At 43.4% G+C, this 10,072-nt stretch overlaps 1 non-coding gene across 1 annotated transcript; it reads right to left on the reverse strand.

Annotated features, from left to right (window-relative positions):
* Positions 1-555: 555 nt before the first annotated feature.
* Positions 556-693, reverse strand: LOC119936433. Its single transcript, XR_005453760.1, has one exon. It is a non-coding gene; the product is annotated as a small nucleolar RNA SNORA7 (small nucleolar RNA).
* Positions 694-10,072: the final 9,379 nt, after the last annotated feature.

The raw sequence follows: 10,072 nt of genomic DNA on the forward strand, positions 1-10,072 counted from the left end.
GGGATTATAGAGGGTCAGAAAGCTACCATTTTGGATCATTTGAACCTCTGGTGGAACCTCTCAGGTTTTGTCAGACACTTGGGGTGAGCATGCCAGGGGACTCCCATTCAGGCAGCCGTTGGCACCACCACTTCTATGACCCCTGTAGAGTGGGCCCCTGTGCCCTACCTGTGCATGGGAGGCTGGAACTGAACAGTCAGAGTAATAGTATTTATTAAGCACTTACTGTGGACAGAACACTGTATGAAGCACTGGGAGAAAAATACATAAATGGGACTAAGACAAGGCTCCTCTCCAAGACTTTGTACTTGCCCTGTGGAAGTCAATCTTGTCTTATGCTGTCGCGTCATTTCTGACCCATAGTGACACCACAGACACAGTTCTTCCAGAATGCCCCGCTCTTCATCTGCAATCATTCTGGTAGTGTATCCATAGAGTTTTCTTGGTAAAAATACGAAAGTGGTTTACCATTGTCTCCTTCCGCGCAGCAAATTTGAATCTCCGCCCTCAACTCTCTTCCATGCTGCCGCTGCGGCCCAGAATGGTTGACTTTTGACTTGTAGCAGATTGCCTTCCACTTCCTAGCCACTGGCCAAGCTAGGAATGGAATGGGGATATCTCTGCCTGACCCTCCCTCCCGTAGCCGAGAGTGGTAGAGTACTGGAAACTCTCCAGGTGTGACTCTGAGAGGGGACTCAATTTTAGCCTTGCAAAAGTCTGGCTCTTCCCAGGCAGTACTCTCAAAAGTGCTTAGTACAGTGCTCTGCACACAGTAAGTGCTCAGTAAATACAATTGATTGATTCTTTTCTCTATTCTCCTTGTTTTCTTCTCTTCTGCTTGATTATGTGAGCCGTAAATACTAAGGAGCATTCCTCCAACATCTCCACCCTTTTGGATAGCTCCTAGAGAGTTTCAGCAGCTTCAGAGACCCTCTCCGATTCCTTCCTTGAGTCCTCAGACCCACTGCCTTGTCCCATTCTGATTTTGGTGGTAGAGTTTCTTGCCTTTCCCCGGGGCACTGCCTCTTCGTGATTTCATAAGCCTCCTGCTCTTTGATACTTTTCTTACGTTGGTTAGATTGTTTTATTTCTTCAAGGTAGAGAGCCATTCCAGGAAGGTATATATATATATATATATATATATATATATATATACATATATATATATATATATATATATATTTGCAATTGATTTCTTGTCAGGTGTAACAAGATCAATCAAATCATATGGCCAGTAAAATTGATTAAGCACCCATAAAGTCTGATGTCATAGCATCTGGCATGTTGCAGATGGATGACAAGAAAACACAGCCACTGCTCAAACCCTAACCTTCCTGATCACATTAGAAACTCATTCACACTTCCTAACAATCCAACATTTCATTTCCCCCAATGAGATTAATGCCAGAGAGGGCATAAGCACATAATTAATCTTGGTCTCAACTCCCCTTTATCTCTTTATATGCGGTCATTCTAACCACAAGAACAATTGGAAGAGCCCAAGCCAAAACAAGCAGTGGCATCTGTGAGAGCAAAGAGAGGAGCCGGGTTATCCAGGGGAAAGTAGGGTCAGAGGAAAAAGTCGTGCTTTTGGTTCTGTATTTAGTTTCAATCAGTCATCATCATCATCATCATCATCAATCGTATTTCAGTGGTACTAATTGAATGCTTATTGCGTGCAGAGCACTGTACTAAGTGCTTGGGAGAGTACAGTACAACAGAGTTGGCAGACCGTTCCCTGCCCACAGTGAGCTTACAGTATAAAGGGGGAAGACTGTAGTTTAGTTTGGGCTGGTTTGCCCTCTCTTAGGAGGCTTTAGTTAGTTTCCGTCCATCAGTGGTATTTATTCAGTGCCTTTTATTAAGTGCTTGGGAGATTAGGACAAAAATAATGGAGCTTACAATCTAATGAGAGAGAGAGAACCAGAGAAAGTATTCCCATCAATCAGTGGTATTTATTGAACACCTATTGTTTGCAGAACACTGTTCTAAGCACCTGACCACTGCACTAAGTGCTTGACTAGGTATTGACCAATAGTAGGAGCAGGAAGAAGAACGAGAACATACAGGAACGCAATATTCAGAAATACAATATTTTGAATATATAAGCAAATCAACACATGGGCTAAATATAGGTCAGAGGCTGAAAATTCTCTGAAATGCCAGTTTGAGAAAATTGGGCAGCTTTGCTCCAGTGAGTAGTGCTGTCCATCCCTGAGGTAATGACTTGAAAACATGCAATATCTTACCCTCAGCCCCCAGGATGACATGAACTGTGGTCTGTGGGCTGGGACAGTAATTTTTTTTTTTTCCAAAATGTGTGACAGTTGTGTACCCAGAGTAATCGTATAAAGGAACATGAAGGTTCTGAGATGAAAAAGCAGTGAGAAGCCTCAGAAGCTGCCTGCAAGACTAAAATGGAGTTTGACATTATGCCACCAAAGCCTCAGGCTAACAGAGCAATGGATGACAGGTAGTCAAGGCAGAACTAATACTTTGGGGAATTTAAAATGCAGTCTTGATGCCCATGAGAAGATATGGCCCTGAATGCAAGCTTTTCTGATTTCCGGTTCTGAGCCTGGTCTGTCACCCTCTGCAACTGTTGGTTTGAGGACAGACCTGGGAGCTTCATTTGTCAGGGAGATCGTGTGGCTTAGTGGGAAGAGCACAGGGTGACAGTCAGGGGACCTGCTGCTGGCCTGCTGTTTAGCCTTAGGCAAGTCATCATTTAACCTATCTGGGCTCCAGTTTCCTCATCTCTAAAATGGGATTAATATCTGCCTTATTTGTATGTTGGGTGTTTAACATAGCCACTACTATGCCACAGTCATTTTTATGCATCAGGAACTGAATCTAGATACCTTGGTCCCCTAGTTGCAGCTGTGGGAGGTGGAGAAAGGAATAATCAATCAATCAATCCTATTTATTAAGTCCTTCCTGTGTGCAGAGCTTGGGAGAGTACAATATAACAGAGTTGGTAGTCACGTTCCCTGCCCACAATGAACCAGCTGTTGGGGTGGGACTTGCCACTGATACTGCATTTCAAACCCCTGTCAACCACCATGCTAAGCCTGCTATCAGACCTCAGGGAGAGAGCTAGATGTTGACGTGAAACGGCACCGATTATTTCACCTGGCCCCCTCCCTCTGGTCATGAATTGAAAGTCACTGGAAGCAGAATCTTCTCCGTCCCCACAGCTCCCCACAAGCACCGCCACCACCAAACTGAGAACAAATTTGGCTTGAGAATTCCCTCATCGTTCCTTTTCCCAGCAGTGGACATTCCTAGCGTGATGTATTCTAGTGCCTCATCATCTAGCTGTCTTCTTTTAGATCTATCACCAGGAACTCGGAAGCAGCGTGATGGGATTTAGCAATCTATCACAGCAACTCATAATCAGATTGCCACTGTTGTGATGATGTGTTATAGCAATTCAACAGCCCAGAGACATGCATCAGGGTCACACAGTAAGAGAAAGCACATGGCTAGTGTTTTTTGTTAAAATATGTGGGTGTACACATGTGTATGTATGTGTGTATATTTGTGGGTGCAGATGGGTGGGAATGGATGGGTGCATGCAGGGGGTCCACATATTCATTTAACCTTCTTTTTTGTTTTTATTCTCTTATTTGGTCTTTTTTATACTATTTTATTTACAGCCATGGCTTAAGATACTGGAGTGAATCATTGTCAAAGGTGTAGAAATTTGGCTTCATCTTCCAGGAACTGATTGAATGCAGCAGAAACATCTCGGAACATTTTTTTGGTGACTAACTTGTAGGCAGTCAGTCAGTCGTATTTTTTGAGAGCTTGCTGTGTACAGAGCACTATACTAAGCACTTGGGAGAGTACAATATTACAGACACATTTCCTGCCCACAACAAGCCCGCTTAGCAGTCGGTGTTTGAAGTCCCGGGAAACTTACCTCAGAGGTTAATGGTGGTTTGTGTGGATTTTGGATTTTTGAGTTTCTCTCTCCTGTCTCACAACCAGAGGTCTTGCAAGGGGGGAGGACAAATACATCCGTCTGCTTCAACTGAGCAGTCAGGGACTCTAGAAGGTGTGTCCCTGAGCCCCTGGACTGTTCTACAGGAGAGCAAAACTCAAGGAGAATAATATTCATATTATTTCAATCATAATAATAATTGTGGTATTTGTTAAGCCCCTACTATGTGCCAGGCACTGTACTAAGTGCTGGGGTAGATACAAGATTATCAAGTCAGACATAGTTCTTGCCTTACATAGGGCTCACAGTCTTAACCTCCATTGTACAGATGAGGTAACAGAGGAACAGAGAAGTTAAGTGTCTTTCCCAAGGTCACACAGCAGACAAATGACAGAGCTGGGATTAGAACCCACCTCCTCTGACTCACAAACCTGTCTTCTTTCCACTAGGCCATGCTGAAACCTAGTTTGACACTCTGTCCTTAATGGGTGCTCAACACCTTCAGCAGACTCACAGACATCGCAAGACAGTCAGATGTAACAATGTGGTCAGTTTTTGCAAGACAATCTCTCTAGGTCCCTCTCTGACAACTCAGAAATGGAACAGGAAATATGGCATTCTGATTGTGGAGAAGTCACAATCTGTGCCACTATCTGTTATATCCTTATTCCTCTTCTACTCACTCAATTTGTAAGTAATTTATATCTGCCACCTTCCCCATTATAATGTAAGCCCACTGAGTGAAGGTACCAATTTTTTTTCTTCTGTTGTACTCTCAGTGCTTTGCACAGTGCTCTGCCCACAGTAAATGTTTAATAAATAGCCAGTGGGTGATTGATAAGATTCTACAAAGTCTGGATATTTTCAGGTTGACAGACTTGGGCCTTGGGAGAAGAAACCGGGGAAGCAAAGGGTGCCTATGCTTCAATCCCTTGAAAGACCTTGCCCTAGAAAGGGTTTATGTTCACATTTGCTGGGACCACCAGATAGGTTTGAAGAAAGTAGTGATAGATAGGCTAGATTAATTGAGGAAGTGACAGCCGTTAGAGTGCAAAGTGCCAGCCTGGTAGGTAAGAGCAAGTTGATAGATGTGGAATGAATGTAAAATATGGGAATGAATGTAATTTCAGGGGAACAGGAAGTTTTATGAGGAGTTATTGCCTAAAGCTAGTGACTGTAAGGCAGTCAGGGGATAAAGAAGCCCAATAAAGCCACGAGAAAGAATTTTATTACTTTGAGAGGATGAAGTTAAAGAGCAACAGCTCTCCTCCCGGAATAGGTCACCTTTAGGATCATCTGGCCTGGGGTGGCTGAGCAAGAGAAGCTCATTCAGGGAATTAAACAGGATTGGCTGGGAGTGAGAGGCTTGCGTGGAGAGGAGAGAAGGGACTGGGGCTCTGAGATTGCCTTTGGGAACAGGGAACAGGGAGGAGGAATTTCTACCAGGTGATGCACTTGATTGTGGGTGGGATAACAGCCGAGGCTTAGTTAAGGTCAGGGGCAGGGAAGCAAAATGGCTTCCCCTCTCTGGGTCCTCCTTCTTCCATAATTAAGTCATTGAGTGCCCATTGGCAGAATTGGGGCTGGGAAGAAAAGTGGCTTTAGGACATTGTCTCTAACGATCAAGAAGAAAATAGGAATTGCCCTAACAGGATCAGTAGCAATATATCAGCAACTCCAGGCAAACTAGCATTTCATGGCTCCAGCCTATGGACGGAGAGATACATAAAGAAAGGATAATAATAATAATAATAATGGCATTTACTAAGCGCTTACTATGTGCAAAGCACTGTTCTAAGTGCTGGGGAGGTTACAAGGTGATTAGGTTGTCCCACGGGGGGCTCACAGTCTTAATCCCCATTTTACAGATGAGGTAACTGAGGCACTGAGAAGTTAAGTGACTTGCCCAAAGTCAAACAGCTGACAATTGGCAGAGCTGGGATTTGAACCCATGACCTCTGACTCCAAAACCCATGCTCTTTCCACTGAGCCACGCTGCTTCTCCGTAGGATCTACCTTCCACCTCAGTAGTTTCGCTCTTCCAACCTTGCCATCCCCCTTATGGGCCCAAGAAGCATTGGTTCCAGCATCCACCACAACCCTGGTCTTTGTCTGAGGAAAAAGCTGTTGGTTAGAGGGGAAAATAGTTCCTTCATGCATTCCTGGTCTACAGCTTGGGGAAAACATGCAGTGGCCACTGTGGTGAGCCCGTAAGCATCTGTCAGTTTCAGGCTTATGATCACTCCCTTAGAGCCAGTTTTGAGATTGGGCTGCTTATGTGATTGGCCCCTAAAATTGAGTGGGTGAACATTGCTTTTCTAGGAAATATAAGAGCTGTGCAGGAAACAGATCCTGCACCTGCTGTATTTCCAGGACCTTCTGGAGCCTGGGGGTGCGCTGGGCACAGGTTCCCCGAGTCCAGGTACTCAGTTCAGCTCCAGGTTTATGCGTTGCTATCTCAGAAGTACTTTTCATCTTGAATGGCTTTCTCTTATTTTTGCTCAAATCCCCCTTTCATGCATTATGGATTAAAAACTCCGAAGTTGGTATGCAGTTTAAAGGAAAATAATTAGTCCCTGCTGCTAACACTTAATGTGCTCAACACACAATCCATTCTGTGGCACATATAGACTCCAAAGTAGGTGGGGTGAGAAGAGCAGTTACTTGACACAGTAATGCACACAGGAAAATCATTTCCAGAACCGCCTTTCTAACAGCAGGAATCATCTGCTGCCTCTTTCTTCAGGAAGGCCCTCCTCGGTTCAAATTAAAGAGGTACAATTAAACAATAAACAGGAATTACTGGCTCTTTGGGAGTTCTGAGATATTGATTTGAGTCCCAGAAGAAAGAATCGCTGTCCTATTCCGCTTATCTGGGATTATATTTCACCACTAATTAAAGCTCAACCAGAAAATATTCTCTTGTATATAAACATAATTTAGCCTTCACCTCCCATTTGATGCTTTCTTAATACTACCAGACAGGCTTACAGCCCAACGTGCATGATATTGTCAAAAACCTCCACTGGTGTGCCTTTAAAAACCACAAATCTATTTAAGCTAATATACGGACTCAAGTACAGCCCATTCCTCACTCTGGAGAAGGGGGAGGGGAAATCCTGTCTGAGAGTGAGGTTCGGTTCATCAGCTATTTTGAAGTCAATAACAATTTGTTTTCATTAATGACATTACATTGATATCAGAATGGGAAAAACAATCAAAGCAGTTAGGATTCTGAAGGACGCTGGAACATCTGATAGTTTGTGGTGGGGTGGGGGGTGGCCGGGGGAATTGCTTCAAAGTTCCATTTCCTCCTCCTCTGAGCATTCCATCCCCTGGCTTGATGAATTTTCATATAATTTGCTTTAAATGTAAATGTTAAAATAAATAATTGCTTTGCTGCAGGGCCACAGACGAGCTATTGGAGAATATCTTTCTATTAAGTGTGTGGAGAAGATGAATGCTTTAGAGTGGAAGCTTGACAGCTTATCAATTATTTCCTTGTAGAAGTCAGAACAGAAAAATGCTTGTTACAGCAGTTTCCTTTCCTTCCTCAGTCGTGAGCTAAGGACTGCGATGTGGCTCAAACAGGCAGCATTTTGACCCAACCAACTGTACCCAAAGTATAGTCTCCATTTAATTCAGCTTCTGCAGGATTCAAATATAGTTCAGATATTTTAAAATCAAAACCATGAGTCAGTTAACCTCAAAATCTTACCCTGTGAGGAGTTCTTATCCGGTTCTGTAAATGCGTCTCTCTACCTAGAAGTTTGTTCAACAGCCTAGGTAGATTCTTTGGGTTGGGCCTTTTAGCTTGCACAGGCCAGGTTCAAAGACTCTGAGTTCTAAAACCGGCTTTCCTTCAACATGAGTTAACACCTTTCACTATGTGAAGATGAAGAATGTGATTTCATTTATGTCATTACCAGAAGACCGCCTTTAAGTAAAATTTGGATGTGGGTGAATCAAAAAAATCTATCTGTTTGCAAGACTACATGAGCCAGCCTTTCTTGGGATTTCTTTTTGGGCTTTGTGGGATGAGGCTCAAGCAGGGGTTATTTATTTTTCCCTTGGCCTCCTCCTCTCCCTCGCCTCATTCCACAGCACTCCTCCACACCCCTCCCCATTCCCAAAGAGTACAGTTTATTCTGTTTTTGATATTGCAGTCATCTTAAAGGCTAAGAAAATGGGCCTGTTAAGCCCCAGGGTATAGAAGAGGCTGATTATTTCTGTTCTAGCTCTCTCTCATATACACTCACACACAAACACATACACACACACACACCCCACACCCCCTCCCTCCCCCCAACCCAGGATACTTTTTCTTTAAACTCAAAAAGATGCCACTGATAGCAAAATTAACCTGTTGTTTGTATGCTAGTTATAGTACTTATTAGGCACTTATTGTAGGCACAGCACTGTACTAAGCACTGTGTATGTGCTTAACTGAAGCTAAGCTTAGCTAACTTAGCTTAGCTGAAGAAGCCAACCACATTTCCAGCGTCTTAGAAAAATGACTCAGATTTCTCCAAGGCCTAGGGATCTCTGTCTGCCTTTCCAAGACCAAATTATGCCCATGACTGTGAGAAGCTCAATTTGACTAGTGAAATCTGATTTGAATTTTCTCATACTCCCTCTTCCAGTCATGCAGACACATGGGGACAAAAGTCCAGAAAGGTGTGAGAGAGAAGGAAAGAGTGAGTGAGAGAGAGAGAGAGAAAGAGAGAGAGAGAAAGAGAGAGAGAGCTAGTGGAAAATCTTGAACTCAATGGCTAGGAGGAGTAATTTTCCTGAAGGCAGAGAGATAAGGCCTGGACCAGGTGAGCTGGTAAAAAGACAGGGAAGACACTGTCGTTGAGAGCACCCCCAGGATCCATTTTATGACTGCGTGTAAAAGTAAATTCTCCATTGTTTCCAGTAGCCTAATAGGAGCTTAAACACTTCTCACCCTAGCAAGTATATACACCGTTCATTTCACAAACTATTTTCCAGTGGAGCTTGAAATTAAATCCAGATCTTTGTATTTATTTCTTTATCCTTACGGTATGTCAACATTTCAGGTAATATCAGTCTGGAAAAAAACTTGTTAGGAATTGGGACAAAGGAGAGTACTTTCAACAATTGCTTTAGTTTAGGGAGCACTGCCTTTTACTTTTTTTTAGGACTGAAGAGGGTATTACCTAGGTCGGAACTATTTAGGGAACACCCATCTCTAGAAAATGATAGCTTTATAGCTGGTGAAAAGACAATTTTGAAAGCCTTTTTGGCACAGTCCCTTGAAGTCATATTCATTCATTCCATCATATTTATTGAGCGCTTACTGTGTGCAGAGCGCTGTACTAAGCGCTTGGGAAGTACAAGTTGGCAACATATAGAGACGGTCCCTACCCAACAGTGGGCTCACAGTTAGGAATATTGGGCAGACTTTTGATTGCTGAGCTGTAGGAAAAAGTAGGGAGGAGGGGAAATCAGTCCTGATGTTATTCAGTAGGCACTCAATAACTACCATGGCTAATAATAATGCTAATAGTTTGTGGTATTTGTTAAGTGCTTACTATGTGGCAAGCACTGGGATAGATACAGGATAATCAGGTTGGACACAGACCCCGTCCCACATGGAGACTCAGTCTAAGAGGGAGGGAAGCAGCTAATTTAATCCCCTTCTAACAAAGGGCATTTGACCTGTGTGAGGTGGGGGTAGAGGAAGAGACATGTATCCTACCCATTTCGGGTAACTGACTTGCCTGAGGTCACACAGCAGGCCAGCACTGAAGCTGGGACTAGGACTCTTGACCTTTAACTCCAAGATTTGTGCCCTTTCCACTAGACTACCCTCTCTCTCTATGAACATAATTTATCAGGTTGAATATTTGTGTATGGAAGTCATTTTAGTCAGAACCTGGAGATTTCCTGATGGGAAGTGGCCTGGCCAGGTGAAAATCAATCCATCAGTAGTACTTATTGAAAGCTTCCTCTGTGCAGAATACTGGGCTAAGCACTTGGGAGAGGACAATAAAGTTGACAGACACAAAACCTTCCCTCAAGGAGCCCAGTGATAAATCTGGAAAAGACAAACAGGAACTGCAATCCTCAGGGATTCCAAGGAAGAACATCTACTTGTTTGAA

The sequence above is a fragment of the Tachyglossus aculeatus genome, chromosome 13 (assembly GCF_015852505.1).
Source record: "Tachyglossus aculeatus isolate mTacAcu1 chromosome 13, mTacAcu1.pri, whole genome shotgun sequence".
NCBI lineage: Eukaryota > Metazoa > Chordata > Mammalia > Monotremata > Tachyglossidae > Tachyglossus > Tachyglossus aculeatus.